Below are 22945 nucleotides of genomic sequence, written 5' to 3'. Positions count from 1 at the left end.
TTGGTCGCGGACGCCAGCCGCGACCAATCAGCGATTTTGTCGCCAAATTTAAACACCGCTCTGCTGATTGGTGGCGGCCACCAGCCGCGAACAATCAGCGACATTGGCGCCAAATTTAAACAACGCTCTGCTGATTGGTCGCGGACGCCAACCGCGACCAATCAGCGAGATTGGCGCCAAATTTAAACAACGCTCTGCTGATTGGTCGTGGCCGCCAGCCGCGACCAATCAGAGATTTTGGTGCCAAATTTAAACAACGCTCTGCTGATTGATCGCGGCCGCCGGCCGAACGCGACCAATCAGCGAGATTGGCGCCACATTTAAGCAACGCTCTGCTGATTGGTCGCGGACGCCAGCCGCGACCAATCAGCGATTTTGGCGCCAAATTTAAACACCGCTCTGCTGATTGGTGGCGGCCACCAGCCGCGAACAATCAGTGAGATTGGCGGCAAATTTAAACAACGCTCTGCTGATTGGTCGCGGTCGCCGGCCCGACCAATCAGCATTATTGGCACCAAATTTAAACACCGCTTTGCTGATTGGTCGCGTTTGCCGGCCGCGACCAATCTGCATTATTGTCGCCAAATTTAAACACCGCTTAGCTGATTGGTCGCGGTCGCCAGCCGACCGCGACCAATCAGCGAGATTGGCGCCAAATTAAAACAACGATCTGCTGATTGGTCGCGGCCGCCAGCCGCGAACGATCAGCGAGATTGGCACCAAATTTAAACAACGCTCTGCTCATTGGTCGCGGACGCCAGCCACGACCAATCAGCGAGTTTGGCGCCAAATTTAAACAACGCTCTGCTGATTGGTCGCGGCTGCCAGCCGACCGCGACCAATCATTGAGATTGGCGCCAAATTTAAACAACGATCTGCTGATTGGTTGTGGCCGCCAGCCACTACCAATCAGCGTGATTGGCGCCAAATTTAAACAACGCTCTGCTGATTGGTCGCGGACGCCAGCCGCGACCAATCAGCGAGATTGGCGCCAAATTTAAACAACGCTCTGCTGATTGGTCGTGGCCGCCAGCCGCGACCAATCAGAGATTTTGGTGCCAAATTTAAACAACGCTCTGCTGATTGATCGCGGCCGTCGGCCGAACGCGACCAATCAGCGAGATTGGCGCCACATTTAAGCAACGCTCTGCTGATTGGTCGCGGACGCCAGCCGCGACCAATCAGCGATTTTGGCGCCAAATTTAAACACCGCTCTGCTGATTGGTGGCGGCCACCAGCCGCGAACAATCAGCGACATTGGCGGCAAATTTAAACAACGCTCTGCTGATTGGTCGCGGTCGCCGGCCGCGACCAATCAGCATTATTGGCGCCAAATTTAAACAACGATCTGCTGATTGGTCGTGGCCGCCAGCCGCGACCAATCAGAGATTTTGGCGCCAAATTTAAACAACGCTATGCTGATTGATCTTGGCCGCCGGCCGAACGCGACCAATCAGCGAGATTGGCGCCACATTTAAGCAACGCTCTGCTGATTGGTCGCAGACGCCAGCCGCGACCAATCAGCGATTTTGGCGCCAAATTTAAACACCGCTCTGCTGATTGGTGGCGGCCACCAGCCGCGAACAATCAGTGAGATTGGCGGCAAATTTAAACAACGCTCTGCTGATTGGTCGCGGTCGCCGGCCGCGACCAATCAGCATTATTGGCACCAAATTTAAACACCGCTTTGCTGATTGGTCGCGGTTGCCGGCCGCGACCAATCTGCATTATTGTCGCCAAATTTAAACACCGCTTAGCTGATTGGTCGCGGTCGCCAGCCACGACCAATCAGCATTATTGGCGCCAAATTTAAACAACGCTCTGCTGATTGGTTGCGGCTGCCAGCCGACCGCGACCAATCAGCGAGATTGGCGCCAAATTTAAACAACGATCTGCTGATTGGTCGTGGCCGCCAGCCGCGACCAATCAGAGATTTTGGCGCCAAATTTAAACAACGCTCTGCTGATTTATCGCAGCCGCCGGCCGAACGCGACCAATCAGCGAGATTGGCGCCACATTTAAGCAACGCTTTGCTGATTGGTCGAGGACGCCAGCCGCGACCAATCAGCGATTTTGGCGCCAAATTTAAACACCGCTCTGCTGATTGGTGGCGGCCACCAGCCGCGAACAATCAGCGAGATTGGCGGCAAATTTAAACAACGCTCTGCTGATTGGTCGTGGCCGCCGGCCGCGACCAATCAGCATTATTGGCACCAAATTTAAACACCGCTTTGCTGATTGGTCGCGGTTGCCGGCCGCGACCAATCTGCATTATTGTCGCCAAATTTAAACACCGCTTAGCTGATTGGTCGCGGTCGCCAGCCGCGACCAATCAGCATTATTGGCGCCAAATTTAAACAACGCTCTGCTGATTGGTCGCGGCTGCCAGCCGACCATGACCAATCAGCGAGATTGGCGCCAAATTTAAACAACGATCTGCTGATTGGTCGTGGCCGCCAGCCGCGACCAATCAGAGATTTTGGCGCCAAATTTAAACAACGCTCTGCTGATTGATCGCAGCCGCCGGCCGAACGCGACCAATCAGCGAGATTGGCGCCACATTTAAGCAACGCTCTGCTGATTGGTCGCGGATGCCAGCCGCGACCAATCAGCGATTTTGGCGCCAAATTTAAACACCGCTCTGCTGATTGGTGGCGGCCACCAGCCGCGAACAATCAGCGAGATTGGCGGCAAATTTAAACAACGCTCTGCTGATTGGTCGTGGCCGCCAGCCGCGACCAATCAGAGATTTTGGCGCCAAATTTAAACAACGCTCTGCTGATTAATCGCGGCCGCCGGCCGAACGCGACCAATCAGCGAGATTGGCGCCACATTTAAGCAACGCTCTGCTGATTGGTCGCGGACGCCAGCCGCGACCAATCAGCGATTTTGTCGCCAAATTTAAACACCGCTCTGCTGATTGGTGGCGGCCACCAGCCGCGAACAATCAGCGACATTGGCGGCAAATTTAAAAAACGCTCTGCTGATTGGTCGCGGTCGCCGGCCGCGACCAATCAGCATTATTGGCGCCAAATTTAAACAACGATCTGCTGATTGGTCGTGGCCGCCAGCCGCGACCAATCAGAGATTTTGGCGCCAAATTTAAACAACGCTATGCAGATTGATCGCGGACGCCGGCCGAACGCGACCAATCAGCGAGATTGGCGCCACATTTAAGCAACGCTCTGCTGATTGGTCGCAGACGCCAGCCGCGACCAATCAGCGATTTTGGCGCCAAATTTAAACACCGCTCTGCTGATTGGTGGCAGCCACCAGCCGCGAACAATCAGCGAGATTGGCGGCAAATTTAAACAACGCTCTGCTGATTGGTCGCGGTCGCCGGCCGCGACCAATCAGCATTATTGGCACCAAATTTAAACACCGCTTTGCTGATTGGTCGTGGTTGCCGGCCGCGACCAATCTGCATTATTGTCGCCAAATTTAAACACCGCTTAGCTGATTGGTCGCGGTCGCCAGCCGCGACCAATCAGCATTATTGGCGCCAAATTTAAACACCGCTTTGCTGATTGGTTCTCGGTCGCCGGCCGCGACCAATCAGCATTATTGGCGCCAAATTTAAACACCACTCTGCTGATTGGTGGCGGCCACCAGCCGCGAACAATCAGCGAGATTGGCGGCAAATTTAAACAACGCTCTGCTGATTGGTCGCGGTCGCCGGCCGTGACCAATCAGCATTATTGGCACCAAATTTAAACACCGCTTTGCTGATTGGTTGCGGTTGCCGGCCGCGACCAATCTGCATTATTGTCACCAAATTTAAACACCGCTTAGCTGATTGGTCGCGGTCGCCAGCCACGACCAATCAGCATTATTGGCGCCAAATTTAAACAACGCTCTGCTGATTGGTCGCGGCTGCCAGCCGACCGCGACCAATCAGCGAGATTGGCGCCAAATTTAAACAACGATCTGCTGATTGGTCGTGGCCGCCAGCCGCGACCAATCAGAGATTTTGGCGCCAAATTTAAACAACGCTCTGCTGATTTATCGCAGCCGCCGGCCGAACGCGACCAATCAGCGAGATTGGCGCCACATTTAAGCAACGCTTTGCTGATTGGTCGCGGACGCCAGCCGCGACCAATCAGCGATTTTGGCGCCAAATTTAAACACCGCTCTGCTGATTGGTGGCGGCCACCAGCCGTGAACAATCAGCGAGATTGGCGGCAAATTAAAACAACGGTCTGCTGATTGGTCGTGGCCGCCGGCCGCGACCAATCAGCATTATTGGCACCAAATTTAAACACCGCTTTGCTGATTGGTCGCGGTTGCCGGCCGCGACCAATCTGCATTATTGTCGCCAAATTTAAACACCGCTTAGCTGATTGGTCGCGGCCACCAGCCGCGACCAATCAGCGAGATTGGCGGCAAATTTAAACAACGCTCTGCTGATTGGTCGTGGCCGCCAGCCGCGACCAATCAGCGATTTTGTCGCCAAATTTAAACACCGCTTTGCTGATTGGTTCTCGGTCGCCGGCCGCGACCAATCAGCATTATTGGCGCCAAATTTAAACACCACTCTGCTGATTGGTGGCGGCCACCAGCCGCGAACAATCAGCGAGATTGGCGGCAAATTTAAACAACGCTCTGCTGATTGGTCGCGGTCGCCGGCCGTGACCAATCAGCATTATTGGCACCAAATTTAAACACCGCTTTGCTGATTGGTTGCGGTTGCCGGCCGCGACCAATCTGCATTATTGTCGCCAAATTTAAACACCGCTTAGCTGATTGGTCGCGGCTGTCGACTGCGACCAATCAGCATTATTGGACCAGGGAGCGGCGCCGCCGGTCGGGATGCTTCTGCTGCGAGTAGCCGCTCATCTCCCGGCTTCTCGCAGCGGAAGTAGCCGCACAGGCAGCGCCTCTCCCCGGTCCTCACTAATACGACGCTGATTGGTCGCGGTCGACGCCCGCGACCAATCAGCGATTTTGGTGCCAAATTTAAACACTGCTCTGCTGATTGGTCGCAGCCGGCATCCGCGACCTATCAGCAGTATTGACGCCAAATTTAAACCCCGCTCTGCTGATTGGTCGCGGCCGCCAGCCGCGACCAATCAGCGAGATTGGCGCCAAATTTAAACAACGTTCTGCTGATTGGTCGCGGACGCCAGCCACGACCAATCAGCGAGATTGGCGCCAAATTTAAACAACGCTCTGCTGATTGGTCGCGGCTGCCAGCCGACCACGACCAATCAGCGAGATTGCCGCAAAATTTAAACAACGCTCTGCTGATTGGTTGCGGACGCCAGCCACTACCAATCAGCGTGATTGGCGCCAAATTTAAACAACGCTCTGCTGATTGGTCGCGGACGCCAGCCGCGACCAATCAGCGAGATTGGCGCCAAATTTAAACAACGCTCTGCTGATTGGTCGTGGCCGCCAGCCGCGACCAATCAGAGATTTTGGTGCCAAATTTAAACAACGCTCTGCTGATTGATCGCGGCCGCCGGCCGAACGCGACCAATCAGCGAGATTGGCGCCACATTTAAGCAACGCTCTGCTGATTGGTCGCGGACGCCAGCCGCGACCAATCAGTGATTTTGGCGCCAAATTTAAACACCGCTCTGCTGATTGGTGGCGGCCACCAGCCGCGAACAATCAGTGAGATTGGCGGCAAATTTAAACAACGCTCTGCTGATTGGTCGCGGTCGCCGGCCCGACCAATCAGCATTATTGGCACCAAATTTAAACACCGCTTTGCTGATTGGTCGCGGTTGCCGGCCGCGACCAATCTGCATTATTGTCGCCAAATTTAAACACCGCTTAGCTGATTGGTCGCGGTCGCCAGCCGCGACCAATCAGCATTATTGGCGCCAAATTTAAACAACGCTCTGCTGATTGGTCGCGGCTGCCAGCCGACTGCGACCAATCAGCGAGATTGGCGCCAAATTAAAACAACGATCTGCTGATTGGTCGCGGCCGCCAGCCGCGAACGATCAGCGAGATTGGCACCAAATTTAAACAACGCTCTGCTCATTGGTCGCGGACGCCAGCCACGACCAATCAGCGAGTTTGGCGCCAAATTTAAACAACGCTCTGCTGATTGGTCGCGGTCGCCAGCCGCGACCAATCAGCATTATTGGCGACAAATTTAAACAACGCTCTGCTGATTGATCGCGGCCGCCGGCCGAACGCGACCAATCAGCGAGATTGGCGCCACATTTAAGCAACGCTCTGCTGATTGGTCGCGGACGCCAGCCGCGACCAATCAGCGATTTTGGCGCCAAATTTAAACACCGCTCTGCTGATTGGTGGCGGCCACCAGCCGCGACCAATCAGCATTATTGGCACCAAATTTAAACACCGCTTTGCTGATTGGTCGCGGTTGCCGGCCGCGACTAATCTGCATTATTGTCGCCAAATTTAAACACCGCTTAGCTGATTGGTCGCAGTCGACAGCCGCGACCAATCAGCATTATTGGCACCAAATTTAAACAACGCTCTGCTGATTGGTCGCGGCTGCCAGCCGACCGTGACCAATCAGCGAGATTGGCGCCAAATTTAAACAACGATCTGCTGATTGGTCGTGGCCGCCAGCCGCGACCAATCAGCGATTTTGGCGCCAAATTTAAACACCGCTCTGCTGATTGGTGGCGGCCACCAGCCGCGAACAATCAGCGAGATTGGCGGCAAATTTAAACAACGCTCTGCTGATTGGTCGTGGCCGCCAGCCGCAACCAATCAGAGATTTTGGCGCCAAACTTAAACAACGCTCTGCTGATTGATCGCGGCCGCCGGCCAAACGCGACCAATCAGCGAGATTGGCGCCACATTTAAGCAACGCTCTGCTGATTGGTCGCGGACGCCAGCCGCGACCAATCAGCGATTTTGGCGCCAAATTTAAACACCGCTCTGCTGATTGGTGGCGGCCACCAGCCGCGAACAATCAGCGACATTGGCGGCAAATTTAAACAACGCTCTGCTGATTGGTCGCGGTCGCCGGCCGCGACCAATCAGCATTATTGGCGCCAAATTTAAACAACGATCTGCTGATTGGTCGTGGCTGCCAGCCGCGACCAATCAGAGATTTTGGCGCCAAATTTAAACAACGCTATGCTGATTGATCTTGGCCGCCGGCCGAACGCGACCAATCAGCGAGATTGGCGCCACATTTAAGCAACGCTCTGCTGATTGGTGGCGGCCACCAGCCGCGACCAATCAGCGATTTTGGCGCCAAATTTAAACACCGCTCTGCTGATTGGTGGCGGCCACCAGCCGCGAACAATCAGCGAGATTGGCGGCAAATTTAAACAACGCTCTGCTGATTGGTCGTGGCCGCCAGCCGCAACCAATCAGAGATTTTGGCGCCAAATTTAAACAACGCTCTGCTGATTGATCGCGGCCGCCGGCCAAACGCGACCAATCAGCGAGATTGGCGCCACATTTAAGCAACGCTCTGCTGATTGGTCGCGGACGCCAGCCGCGACCAATCAGCGATTTTGGCGCCAAATTTAAACACCGCTCTGCTGATTGGTGGCGGCCACCAGCCGCGAACAATCAGCGACATTGGCGGCAAATTTAAACAACGCTCTGCTGATTGGTCGCGGTCGCCGGCCGCGACCAATCAGCATTATTGGCGCCAAATTTAAACAACGATCTGCTGATTGGTCGTGGCCGCCAGCCGCGACCAATCAGAGATTTTGGCGCCAAATTTAAACAACGCTCTGCTGATTGATCTTGGCCGCCGGCCGAACGTGACCAATCAGCGAGATTGGCGCCACATTTAAGCAACGCTCTGCTGATTGGTCGCAGACGCCAGCCGCGACCAATCAGCGATTTTGGCGCCAAATTTAAACACCGCTCTGCTGATTGGTGGCGGCCACCAGCCGCGAAAAATCAGCGAGATTGGCGGCAAATTTAAACAACGCTCTGCTGATTGGTCGCGGTCGCCGGCCGCGACCAATCAGCATTATTGGCACCTAATTTAAACACCGCTTTGCTGATTGGTCGCGGTTGCCGGCCGCGACCAATCTGCATTATTGTCACCAAATTTAAACACCGCTTAGCTGATTGGTCGCGGTCGCCAGCCACGACCAATCAGCATTATTGGCGCCAAATTTAAACAACGCTCTGCTGATTGGTCGCGGCTGCCAGCCGACCGCGACCAATCAGCGAGATTGGCGCCAAATTTAAACAACGATCTGCTGATTGGTCGTGGCCGCCAGCCGCGACCAATCAGAGATTTTGGCGCCAAATTTAAACAACGCTCTGCTGATTTATCGCAGCCGCCGGCCGAACGCGACCAATCAGCGAGATTGGCGCCACATTTAAGCAACACTTTGCTGATTGGTCGCGGACGCCAGCCGCGACCAATCAGCGATTTTGGCGCTAAATTTAAACACCGCTCTGCTGATTGGTGGCGGCCACCAGCCGCGAACAATCAGCGAGATTGGCGGCAAATTAAAACAACGGTCTGCTGATTGGTCGTGGCCGCCGGCCGCGACCAATCAGCATTATTGGCACCAAATTTAAACACCGCTTTGCTGATTGGTCGCGGTTGCCGGCCGCGACCAATCTGCATTATTGTCGCCAAATTTAAACACCGCTTAGCTGATTGGTCGCGGTCGCCAGCCGCGACCAATCAGCATTATTGGCGCCAAATTTAAACAACGCTCTGCTGATTGGTCGCGGCTGCCAGCCGACCGTGACCAATCAGCGAGATTGGCGCCAAATTTAAACAACGATCTGCTGATTGGTCGTGGCCGCCAGCCGCGACCAATCAGAGATTTTGGCGCCAAATTTAAACAACGCTCTGCTGATTGATCGCAGCCGCCGGCCGAACGCGACCAATCAGCGAGATTGGCGCCACATTTAAGCAACGCTCTGCTGATTGGTCGCGGACGCCAGCCGCGACCAATCAGCGATTTTGGCGCCAAATTTAAACACCGCTCTGCTGATTGGTGGCGGCCACCAGCCGCGAACAATCAGCGAGATTGGCGGCAAATTTAAACAACGCTCTGCTGATTGGTCGTGGCCGCCAGCCGCGACCAATCAGAGATTTTGGCGCCAAATTTAAACAACCTCTGCTGATTGATCGCGGCCGCCGGCCGAACGCGACCAATCAGCGAGATTGGCGCCACATTTAAGCAACGCTCTGCTGATTGGTCGCGGACGCCAGCCGCGACCAATCAGCGATTTTGTCGCCAAATTTAAACACCGCTCTGCTGATTGGTGGCGGCCACCAGCCGCGAACAATCAGCGACATTGGCGGCAAATTTAAACAACGCTCTGCTGAATGGTCGCGGTCGCCGGCCGCGACCAATCAGCATTATTGGCGCCAAATTTAAACAACGATCTGCTGATTGGTCGTGGCCGCCAGCCGCGACCAATCAGAGATTTTGGCGCCAAATTTAAACAACGCTATGCAGATTGATCGCGGCCGCCGGCCGAACGCGACCAATCAGCGAGATTGGAGCCACATTTAAGCAACGCTCTGCTGATTGGTCGCAGACGCCAGCCGCGACCAATCAGCGATTTTGGCGCCAAATTTAAACACCGCTCTGCTGATTGGTGGCGGCCACCAGCCGCGAACAATCAGCGAGATTGGCGGCAAATTTAAACAACGCTCTGCTGATTGGTCGCGGTCGCCGGCCGCGACCAATCAGCATTATTGGCACCAAATTTAAACACCGCTTTGCTGATTGGTCGTGGTTGCCGGCCGCGACCAATCTGCATTATTGTCGCCAAATTTAAACACCGCTTAGCTGATTGGTCGCGGTCGCCAGCCGCGACCAATCAGCATTATTGGCGCCAAATTTAAACACCGCTTTGCTGATTGGTTCTCGGTCGCCGGCCGCGACCAATCAGCATTATTGGCGCCAAATTTAAACACCGCTCTGCTGATTGGTCGCGGACGGCAGCCACGACCAATCAGCGAGATTGGCGCCAAATTTAAACAACGCTCTGCTGATTGGTCGCGGCTGCCAGCCGACCACGACCAATCAGCGAGATTGGCGCCAAATTTAAACAACGCTCTGCTGATTGATCGCGGACGCCAGCCGCGACCAATCAGCGAGATTGGCGCCAAATTTAAACAACGCTTTGCTGATTGGTCGTGGCCGCCAGCCGCGACCAATCAGAGATTTTGGTGCCAAATTTAAACAACGCTCTGCTGATTGATCGCGGCCGCCGGCCGAACGCGACCAATCAGCGAGATTGGCGCCACATTTAAGCAACGCTCTGCTGATTGGTCGCGGACGCCAGCCGCGACCAATCAGCGATTTTGGCGCCAAATTTAAACACCGCTCTGCTGATTGGTGGCGGCCACCAGCCGCGAACAATCAGTGAGATTGGCGGCAAATTTAAACAACGCTCTGCTGATTGGTCGCGGTCGCCGGCCGCGACCAATCAGCATTATTGGCACCAAATTTAAACACCGCTTAGCTGATTGGTCGCGGTCGCCAGCCGCGACCAATCAGCATTATTGGCGCCAAATTTAAGCAACGCTCTGCTGATTGGTCGCGGCTGCCAGCCGACCGCGACCAATCAGCGAAATTGGCGCCAAATTAAAACAACGATCTGCTGATTGGTCGTGGCCGCCAGCCGCGAACAATCAGCGAGATTGGCACCAAATTTAAACAACGCTCTGCTCATTGGTCGCGGACGCCAGCCACGACCAATCAGCGAGTTTGGCGCCAAATTTAAACAACGCTCTGCTGATTGGTCGCGGCTGCCAGCCGACCGCGACCAATCATTGAGATTGGCGCCAAATTTAAACAACGATCTGCTGATTGGTTGTGGCCGCCAGCCGCGACCAATCAGAGATTTTGGCGCCAAATTTAAACAACGCTCTGCTGATTGATCGCGGCCGCCGGCCGAACGCGACCAATCAGCGAGATTGGCGCCACATTTAAGCAACGCTCTGCTGATTGGTCGCGGACGCCAGCCGCGACCAATCAGCGATTTTGGCGCCAAATTTAAACACCGCTCTGCTGATTGGTGGCGGCCACCAGCCGCGAACAATCAGCGAGATTGGCGGCAAATTTAAACAACGCTCTGCTGACTGGTCGCGGTCGCCGGCCGCGACCAATCAGCTTTATTGGCACCAAATTTAAACACCGCTTTGCTGATTGGTCGCGGTTGCCGGCCGCGACCAATCTGCATTATTGTCGCCAAATTTAAACACCGCTTAGCTGATTGGTCGCGGTCGCCAGCCGCGACCAATCAGCATTATCGGCACCAAATTTAAACAATTCTCTGCTGATTGGTCGCGGCTGCCAGCCGACCGTGACCAATCAGCGAGATTGGCGCCACATTTAAGCAACGCTCTGCTGATTGGTCGCGGACGCCAGCCGCGACCAATCAGCGATTTTGGCGCCAAATTTAAACACCGCTCTGCTGATTGGTGGCGGCCACCAGCCGCGAACAATCAGCGAGATTGGCGGCAAATTTAAACAATGCTCTGCTGATTGGTCGTGGCCGCCAGCCGCAACCAATCAGAGATTTTGGCGCCAAATTTAAACAACGCTCTGCTGATTGATCGCGGCCGCCGGCCGAACGCGACCAATCAGCGAGATTGGCGCCACATTTAAGCAACGCTCTGCTGATTGGTCGCGGACGCCAGCCGCGACCAATCAGCGATTTTGGCGCCAAATTTAAACACCGCTCTGCTGATTGGTGGCGGCCACCAGCCGCGAACAATCAGCGACATTGGCGGCAAATTTAAACAACGCTCTGCTGATTGGTCGCGGTCGCCGGCCGCGACCAATCAGCATTATTGGCGCCAAATTTAAACAACGATCTGCTGATTGGTCGTGGCCGCCAGCCGTGACCAATCAGAGATTTTGGCGCCAAATTTAAACAACGCTATGCTGATTGATCGCGGCCGCCGGCCGAACGCGACCAATCAGCGAGATTGGCGCCACATTTAAGCAACGCTCTGCTGATTGGTCGCAGACGCCAGCCGCGACCAATCAGCGATTTTGGCGCCAAATTTAAACACCGCTCTGCTGATTGGTGGCGGCCACCAGCCGCGAACAATCAGCGAGATTGGCGGCAAATTTAAACAACGCTCTGCTGATTGGTCGCGGTCGCCGGCCGCGACCAATCAGCATTATTGGCACCAAATTTAAACACCGCTTTGCTGATTGGTCGCGGTTGCCGGCCGCGACCAATCTGCATTATTGTCGCCAAATTTAAACACCGCTTAGCTGATTGGTCGCGGTCGCCAGCCACGACCAATCAGCATTATTGACGCCAAATTTAAACAACGCTCTGCTGATTGGTTGCGGCTGCCAGCCGACCGCGACCAATCAGCGAGATTGGCGCCAAATTTAAACAACGATCTGCTGATTGGTCGTGGCCGCCAGCCGCGACCAATCAGAGATTTTGGCGCCAAATTTAAACAACGCTCTGCTGATTTATCGCAGCCGCCGGCCGAACGCGACCAATCAGCGAGATTGGCGCCACATTTAAGCAACGCTTTGCTGATTGGTCGCGGACGCCAGCCGCGACCAATCAGCGATTTTGGCGCCAAATTTAAACACCGCTCTGCTGATTGGTGGCGGCCACCAGCCGCGAACAATCAGCGAGATTGGCGGCAAATTTAAACAACGCTCTGCTGATTGGTCGTGGCCGCCGGCCGCGACCAATCAGCATTATTGGCACCAAATTTAAACACCGCTTTGCTGATTGGTCGCGGTTGCCGGCCGCGACCAGTCTGCATTATTGTCGCCAAATTTAAACACCGCTTAGCTGATTGGTCGCGGTCGCCAGCCGCGACCAATCAGCATTATTGGCGCCAAATTTAAACAACGCTCTGCTGATTGGTCGCGGCTGCCAGCCGACCGTGACCAATCAGCGAGATTGGCGCCAAATTTAAACAACGATCTGCTGATTGGTCGTGGCCGCCAGCCACGACCAATCAGAGATTTTGGCGCCAAATTTAAACAACGCTCTGCTGATTGATCGCAGCCGCCGGCCGAACGCGACCAATCAGCGAGATTGGCGCCACATTTAAGCAACGCTCTGCTGATTGGTCGCGGACGCCAGCCGCGACCAATCAGCGATTTTGGCGCCAAATTTAAACACCGCTCTGCTGATTGGTGGCGGCCACCAGCCGCGAACAATCAGCGAGATTGGCGGCAAATTTAAACAACGCTCTGCTGATTGGTCGTGGCCGCCAGCCGCGACCAATCAGAGATTTTGGCGCCAAATTTAAACAACGCTCTGCTGATTGATCGCGGCCGCCGGCCGAACGTGACCAATCAGCGAGATTGGCGCCACATTTAAGCAACGCTCTGCTGATTGGTCGCGGTTGCCGGCCGCGACCAATCTGCATTATTGTCGCCAAATTTAAACACTGCTTAGCTGATTGGTCGCGGTCGCCAGCCGCAACCAATCAGCATTATTGGCGCCAAATTTAAACACCGCTTTGCTGATTGGTCGCGGTCGCCGGCCGTGACCAATCAGCATTATTTAAAGAGAGGAGAGAACAAGGCGCAATGGGTGACTCAGTATTGCAATTTGTAGAGGGGTGTGGGGATGGCAACTAACCTTATGAAGTTGTGCACCTCTGCACAACCCCAGTGTAAAGCTCCACAAGCTCCGCTCTGTTGGTGGCTGTCATCTATTTCCAGCGTCGTTCACAGATCCTGATCTCTTGGTGGTATATCACGTGGTCAGGTTAGTAGCATGTAATGCCGAGATAAACGCCCAGCTTCACCAACACCCCCGGCAGCGTTCTGGAGGGGTTAAGGCAGCGCAGCTTGGAAAACCAGGGTAGTAATTTTAATTAAATTGCTCCCACAGGTGAAAAAACAATAGATTAAAGGCAGCTCTACCGCACCCCAACAGGGGGAAAAGGACAATCAGTGAATATGAATAGCGGTACCAGAGCGCCAATAACAGGGCAAAAATATTAAAAGGACTGATTTATTAATACACACACAACGCGTTTCGGTGGACACAGCCACCTTCATCAGGTGTGACAAGCAGCAAACAATTGATCCTTATATACATTTGACTAGGTATACAATTACTTAAAAGGGGCGGGGCCAGATACAGAGTAATACCTCTATATTAACCCCTTGAGTTCATATATGCTCAATAGAGTAAAAAGGATTGTTATAAAATAATGCCTAATGAAGCATATAGGGTTCTTATAAAAAGGATTCGCTGTAAAAAAAAAAACTTGTGAATCCTATAATCTTAATACTTCATAGGATATATTGTCATCTACCACCCTATATTTTAGATTATATAAAAAAATAATAATAATAATAATTTTTACATACAACATAAAACAATGCATAAATATAAAGTTATAAAATTACAATCAGTTTCTATCATTGTAATTAGGAAAAGTAGACGAAGAAAGGAAAGAGAAAAAAAAGAGAAAAAAAAAAAATTCCAAAAAATTAAAAAAAAAATAAAAAAAATAAAAATAAAAAAATAAAAAAATTCCAAAAAAAAATCCCCCCCCCAAAAAAATAAAAAAAAATAAAAAAAATTTCTTTAAATTTTTTCTCCTTTCTCTCTCTCCTCCCTCCTCCCCTCCCTCTCTCCTTTCCCCTCTTCCCTCCTTCTCTCTCTCCTCCCCCCTCCTCCTCCATATAAAAGATATATATAATAAATTTGCTAAAATATGAAAACAATTATTTAAAAAGTTGTCTTTTCTATATTAAGGTTCAAACCTTCAGGAGACAAGGTTCCCATTTTGAAAATCCAATAATTTTCACGTGTAATGAGACGATTTAGTCTATCGGGGTGTGTATCAACCATATGATCAATGATAGTTAGTTTTAGGTTATTAGGATTTTTTTGATGTTCTTTTAAGAAATGATTAGAAACACTATGTAGGGGAAAGCCGTTTCTAATGTTTTGGCGATGTTTATTTAATCTTGAGTGCATTTCCTGGATAGTGCGGCCAATGTATTGCAGGCCGCAGGTGCACTGGAGCAGATAGATCACATATGAGGACTGACATGTAAGTCTAAAGCGAATTGGATATATCCCTCCAGTAACCGCAGAGACGAATGTTTTGGCTCCGTTATCAATGGATTGACAGCATAAGCATTTAGGGACATTACATTTATAACATCCATTATTGCTAATAGGAGCTGAATGGTTCGGTCTTCTACCAATTGTTGTATTGCTAGGGGCTATATAGTTTCCTAGATTTTTACTCCTCCGATATATGACATGAGGAAATTCCGGTAAATGACCAGTTAATATTGGATCATTACTTAAAATGAACCAGTATTTTTTTAATAAACTGGATAACACTTGCGTAGGTTTACCATAAGTAGTAATCAGATTTAAACTGAAATCGTTGTTTGGCTCTTGGCTGGTATTCTTGGATTTGTTGATACACAGGTTCTGTGATAGGGATCTAGTTTTGGAGAAAGCATCCTCTAATAATTTCCAGGGGTATCCCTTAGCTCTAAAACGTTTTTGTAAAACCTTAGATTCCAGAAAAAAATCCGAATCATGTGTACAATTTTTTCTGACACGCCAATATTGACCATATGGAATATTTCTAATCCAGCTGGGTAGATGGCCACTGTCAAATTCAAGATAGCTATTTACATCCACTTCCTTAAAGTGGGTAGATGTGGATATTTTACCCGAATTGTCTATATTTATCTGAAGGTCAAGATATTGAATATTACTCTCAGATATGGTAGAGGTAAAGGAAAGACCCCAGTCGTTAGAGTTTAATTCATCAATAAATTTGGCAGCCTCCACAGTATTTCCCCTCCATATGATAAACAGATCATCTATAAAGCGGCGGTACATAACGATGGGTTTATCGGCGCCGAGGGATTGCGCGATGTGGATAGACTCGAATGCCCCCATATATAGATTTGCATAACTGGGGGCAAACCTCGTCCCCATTGCGCAGCCCCTCAGCTGCCGATACATCACCCCCTCAAAAGAAAATACATTGTTCTCAAGAATGAAAGTTATACCCCTCAATAAAAAGTTTTTTTGAGGATCTTGTAAGTTAGGGTCCTCATCTAGGAATATTTTAATTGCCTGTAAACCCAATACATGTGTGATATTGGAATAAAGAGAGCTTATATCGAGTGTAATAAGAAGACAGCCTGGAAGAGGGGGTAATTCTCTCAATATTGTAATTAAATGTGTAGAATCCTTTAAATGAGAATCTAGGGATAAAACGTACTTCTGTAAAAAAAAGATCAATATAGTGGGATAAGTTGGATGTGATAGAATTAATACCAGAAATAATAGGACGTCCAGGGGGATTAAATTTATCTTTATGAATTTTGGGTAAAAAATAAAAATAAGGGACTTTGAATTTTTTAATGTCTAAAAAGGATTTTTCTTTTTTATTGAGGAAGCCAGCTGTAGAGGCCCCTGCTACAAGTCCTTTGTACTCCAAAAAAATGGTTACAGATGGGTCTGCTTCTAATTTCATGTAGTAGTTTGAGTCGTCTAAGATTCTGAGGCCCTCCTTGATGTACCAGCCCCTGTTCATTATCACAGTCCCCCCTCCCTTATCTGCTCTCTTTATAATTATTTCTTTATTATCCTGAAGGGTTTTTAATGCACATTTCTCCTGGTAGCTCAAGTTGTTCACTTTTTTTGAAATTGGGGGGAATGTCCTAAGGTCCCTCAAAATTAATTGTTGGAAAGTTTCAAGGTGTGAACCTTTGTGATGTAATGGATAGAAATTATTTTTCCCCTTCACATTTACATGAGTGAAAGGGTCCAGTAATGGGGGGCCTGGTATATTAGATTCTTGAATGGAGGGGGATACTGTTGAGCATGAACTAATAGGATATGATTTTCTCTTATCTTCCAATAGAAAATGCCTTTTTAGTGTCAATTTCCTTATAAATTCATTTAAATCACAGAACAAAGTGAAATTATTAAATGGGACAGCTGGACAGAAAGATAATCTTCGACCTAACAAGGATTGTTCAGCTTCAGATAGCACATAGCTAGAAATATTAAAAATACCCCCACAACCGATAGGGGTTTCTATCTGCAGGGAATTTGTATTCTGCTTCATTGGCAAGATTTCATTTTCTTTATATTTGGATTGTGTCTCAATTTCGGCATTTGGACTATTTTTGTTATTGAGGCCTCCGGTTTTTCCACTCCCTCTACATCCCCTAAATTTCTTTTTCGTTTTGGACAACGTCCGGGGACCACGTGAAAAAAATGTGTAATTTTCGTTTTATTAGTTTGAGATGCAACTGCATTCTGTGTTTGAGGATTTATCAAGATACTATTCTCATTCAAAATCGGAGATAATTCCAAGGATGTCATTCTGTTTATAGGGGGTTTTATGTGGTTTATACCACTTGTTTTATCAGAGGGTCTCCCTTGATTAAAAATATTCAGTGTATCCGCTAACGGGATCTGTCCAGATAACTCCCCAGCAATAGGAATCTGTATTGCACTAGAAAGCTCTGAGATATTAGATCCACTATGGGATATCTCCTGTGTATTAATATGTAATGTGAAGTTCAGTTCATCAATATCTGCTACTTGTGTGGAAATAGTAGGCGGATTAGCAATAAATTCTACATCTGCTGCTTGTGTGGATAAAATAGGTGGATCAGTAATCAGTATGGAGGGAGGAGTAATTTCCATACACATTCCCTCTATTATAAGGTCATTATTTTTTTCCAAATTAGAATTAAATGCAGTATTTTTCTTGTAATTATTGTTAATGGATAACTTCTTTTTATGAGTCTCATATATTGCTTGTTGTTTTTTATTCATAAAAAACTGTTTTTGAAAACTATTCACTTGTTTTGTATGGTTATCAGTATCATTGCTTAGAATAGGGGATGATGGATTATCCCTAGTTGTTCTCTGCATAGAGATGATGGGAACAGGTGAAATTTGAAGTGGTGATTGGATTTTTTCTTTTTTAGAGTCTTTTATATCTCTTTCATATTTTTTTGCTTTTTTATTTATTAAATCATTTTCAAACTTAGCCAGTCTTAGTTTTACCTCATTATCTGTGGCAAAATATTCCGTAGATGAAGAAAAGAACTCCAAATCCCCTTTAATTTTAGCTATTGTTTCTAAAGCAGGCATAGCCAGAGTATTCCTTTTATCAATCAACAATCTGATCAGTGTTGTTGAGCAATCAGAAATACACCTGTCCCATCTTTCAGTAAAAACAATATCCTGAGGAAAGGATGAATTGAGATTCATTCTCAATCCCTTGGGTATTATGTTATCCTTAATGTAATGTTCTAAAAACATCGTGTCTATGTGATTAGTTATTTCTATTTTGCTATTATTTTCTAAGTTCAAAAACAGTCCACGTAACCTTTTTTGATCTATATCATTCAGCATAGTTGGATTATTATATATGCATCTGTCGCCATCTTTAAAGTCTTTACTAAGGGCTGTATTGATCAGAGATAATCTAAATTTCTCTCTATTGGTCACATAAAAGTCCATAATGATCCAGCAATTTAGATTTTAAAATCTTAAACACAGTTCTTATCTGTTGATGATTCTGCAAGGTTTTTCCGTCTCTCGATGTGTAGAACAATCTGGGTCGCCCAATTTGCAGCTCCTGGTCTTGAGGCTAAGCCCCCAGCCTAAAAATTATATAATCTAAAATATAGGGTGGTAGATGACAATATATCCTATGAAGTATTAAGATTATAGGATTCACAAGTTTGTTTTTTTACAGCGAATCCTTTTTATAAGAACCCTATATGCTTCATTAGGCATTATTTTATAACAATCCTTTTTACTCTATTGAGCATATATGAACTCAAGGGGTTAATATAGAGGTATTACTCTGTATCTGGCCCCGCCCCTTTTAAGTAATTGTATACCTAGTCAAATGTATATAAGGATCAATTGTTTGCTGCTTGTCACACCTGATGAAGGTGGCTGTGTCCACCGAAACGCGTTGTGTGTATTAATAAATCAGTCCTTTTAATATTTTTGCCCTGTTATTGGCGCTCTGGTACCGCTATTCATATTCACTGACAATCAGCATTATTGGCTCCAAATTTAAGCACCCCTCTGCTGATTGGTCGCGGTTGCCGGCCGCGACCAATCAGCGATATTGGCGCCAAATTTAAACACCCCTCTGCTGATTGGTCGCGACCGCCGGCCGCGACCAATCTGCATTATTGGCGCCAAATTTAAACACCGCTCTGTTGATTGGTCGCGGTCGCCGGCCGCAACCAATCAGCATTATTGGTGCCAAATTTAAACACCCCTCTGCTGATTGGTCGCGGTTGCCGGCCGCGACCAATCAGCGATATTGGCGCCAAATTTAAACACCCCTCTGCTGATTGGTCGCGACCGCCGGCTGCGACCAATCTGCATTATTGGCGCCAAATTTAAACACCGCTCTGCTGATTGGTCGCGGTCGCCGGCCGCAACCAATCAGCATTATTGGCGCCAAATTTAAACCCTGCTCAGCTGATTGGTCGCCGGCCGCAACCAATCAGCATTATTGGCACCAAATTTAAACCCTGCTCAGCTGATTGGTCGCGACCGCCGGCCGCGACCAATCAGCGATATTGGCGCCAAATGTAAACACCGTTTTGCTGATTGGTCACGGTCGCGACTAATCAGCGATTTTATCGTCAAATTTAAACAAGCTCTCCGGTCCTCACTAATACAGTTCACTGATTGGTCGCGGCCGCCACCCGCGACCAATCACAGATATTGCCGCCAAATTTAAACACCGTTTTGCTGATTGGTCGCGGTTGCCGACCGCGACCAATCAGCGATTTTGGCGGCAAATTTAAGCAACGTTCTGCTGATTGCGCCCGATCGGCCGCATACGTATTTTAGAATACCCGATGCGTTAGAATCGGGCCACCATCTACTATAATTATAACCCAGTGCAGCTAACAGACGTTTTAAGTTAACATAATTGGAGTAAATAAAATTCTTAACTCACCTTTTGTATATACTGTATATGTACACACACGTGAGTGTATGTGTATTACATGTCACTTTGCTCCAAAATATCTGCTTAGCATGCAAAGCATAAAGTCATTAAATATTGCTCTGTTGTGCTGTCAGTAATTTGTGTTCAGAATTTAGTGCAGCCAGCTGCGACCAATCAGCGACATTGGCGCCAAATTTAAACACTGCTATGCTGATTGGTCGCGGTCGCCGGCCGCAACCAATCAGCATTATTGGCGCCAAATTTAAACCCCGCTCTGCTGATTGGTCGCGACCGCCGGTCGCGACCAATCAGCGATATTGGCGCCCAATTTAAACACCCCTCTGCTGATTGGTCGCGGTTGCCGGCCGCGACCAATCAGTGATATTGGCGCCAAATTTAAACACCCCTCTGCTGATTGGTCGCAACCGCCGGCCGTGACCAATCTGCATTATTGGCGCCAAATTTAAACACCGCTCTGCTGATTGGTCGCGGTCGCCGGCCGCAACCAATCAGCATTATTGGCGCCAAATTTAAACCCTGCTCAGCTGATTGGTCGCGACCGCCGGCCGCGACCAATCAGCGATATTGGCGCCAAATTTAAACACCGTTTTGCTGATTGGTCACGGTCGCGACTAATCAGCGATTTTATCGCCAAATTTAAACAAGCTCTCCGGTCCTTACTATCACAGTTCGCTGATTGGTCGCGGCAGCCACCCGCGACCAATCACCGATATTGCCGCCAAATTTAAACACCGTTTTGCTGATTGGTCGCGGTTGCCGGCCGCGACCAATCAGCGATTTTGGCGGCAAATTTAAACAACGTTCTGCTGATTGCGCCCGCTCGGCCGCATTCATATTTTAGAAAACCTGATGCGTTAGAATCGGGCCACCATCTAGTATAATTATAACCCAGTGCAGCTAACAGACGTTTTAAGTTAACATAATTGGAGTAAATAAAATTCTTAACTCACCTTTTGTATAAACTGTATATGTACACACACGTGAGTGTATGTGTATTACATGTCACCTTGCTCCAAAATATCTGCTTAGCATGCAAAGCATAAAGTCATTAAATATTGCTCTGTTGTACTGTCAGTAATGTGTGTTCAGAATTTAGTGCAGGCAGCTGCTGCATTGATATAAATTGTATAATACGCAATATACTAGGCAAATAAATATACAGTGCCTACAAGTAGTATTCAACCCCCTGCAGATTTAGCTGGTTTGATAAGATGCAAATAAGTTAGAGCCTTCAAACTGCAAACGAGAGTAGGTTTTATGAACAGAAGCATAAATCTTACAAACCAAAAAGTTATGTTGCTCAGTTGAATTTTATTAAATATTAAACATAAAAGTGTGGGTCAATTATTATACAACCCCTATGTTTAATATTTTGTGGAATAACCCTTGTTTGCAATTACAGCTAATAATCGTCTTTTATAAGACCTGATCAGGCTGGCACAGGTCTGTGGAGTTATCTTGGCCCACTCCTCCATGCAGATCTTCTCCAAGTTATCTAGGTTCTTTGGGTGTCTCATGTGGACTTTATTCTTGAGCTCCTTCCACAAGTTTCAATTGGGTTAAGGTCAGGAGACTGACTAGGCCACTCCAACACCTTGACTTTTTCCCTCTTGAACCAGGCCTTGTTTTTTTTGGCTGTGTGCTTTGGGTCGTTGTCTTGTTGGAAGATGAAATTACGACCCATCTTAAGATCCTTGATGGAAGAGCGGAGGTTCTTGGCCAAAATCTCCAGGTTGGCCGTGCTATCCATCTTCCCATGGATGCGGACCAGATGGCCAGGCCCCTTGGCAGAGAAACAGCCCCACAGCATGATGCTGCCACCACCATGCTTGACTGTAGGGATGGTATTCTTGGGGTCGTATGCAGTGCCATCCAGTCTCCAAACGTCACGTGTGTGGTTGGCACCAAAGATCTCGATCTTGGTCTCATCAGACCATAGAACCTTGAACCAGTCTGTCTCAGAGTCCTCCAAGTGATCATGAGCAAACTGTAGACGAGCCTTGACATGACGCTTTGAAAGTAAAGGTACCTTACGGGCTCGTCTGGAACGGATACCATTGCGGTGGAGTACGTTACTTATGGTATTGACTGAAACCAATGTCCCCACTGCCATGAGATCTTCCCGGAGCTCCTTAATTGTTGTCCTTGGGTTAGCCTTGACTCTTCGGACAAGCCTGGCCTCGGCACGGGAGGACACTTTCAAAGGCTGTCCTGGCCGTGGAAGGCTAACAGTAGTTCCATAAGCCTTCCACTTACGGATGATGCTCCCAACAGTGGAGACAGGTAGGCCCAACTCCTTGGAAAGGGTTTTGTACCCCTTGCCAGCCTTGTGACCCTCCACGATCTTGTCTCTGATGGCTTTGGAATGCTCCTTTGTCTTTCCCATGTTGACCATGTCTGAGTGCTGTTCACAAGTTTGGGGAGGGTCTTAAATAGTCAGAAAAGGCTGGCAAAAGAGATCTTTAATCCACACATGTGAAGCTCATTATTCTTGGTGCCTGAACTACTTCTTAATACTTTTGGGGGACCAAACAGAATTCTTGTGGTTTGAGGGGTTGAATAATAAATGACATTCTGAATTAACTTTTAACGTTTTTAAAAAAAAAAAACAAAAACAAAATTTGCTGCAGTGCATTTCCCACTTCCAGGCTGATCTACAGTACAAATGTCACAATGCCAAGTTAATTCCGCATGTGTCAACCAGCTAAATCTGCAGGGGGTTGAATACTACTTGTAGGCACTGTAGTTGTTAAGGATATATCATGGTGTGTTCATATTTTAATTCTGAAGCCTTCTATAAATAATATTTATTGTCAGAGATACTAAAAGGATTTTTTCAAAGAAAAAAACTGGCAGTGCTGCACAACCCAAGAAAAATTAAGCTGATCTGTCAGCTAGACCCTTCTGCTAATTGTGAGAGTGCCAGGGTTCTGACCCTTATCGACCACAAATTAATGGTCTATTTGGAAGATGTGTCATCAATCTTATCTCTAGAAAATCAGATTTGAATTAGGGTATTTTCTGGTGGCTAAAGCTCTGTTCACACTAGTTTCATGA

This window comes from Phyllobates terribilis, unplaced genomic scaffold (assembly GCF_046119375.1).
Source record: "Phyllobates terribilis strain yellow unplaced genomic scaffold, ASM4611937v1 Scaffold_1__5_contigs__length_1240528914, whole genome shotgun sequence".
In the NCBI taxonomy this organism is placed as follows: domain Eukaryota; kingdom Metazoa; phylum Chordata; class Amphibia; order Anura; family Dendrobatidae; genus Phyllobates; species Phyllobates terribilis.
Note: the sequence above shows the minus strand (reverse complement) of the source record.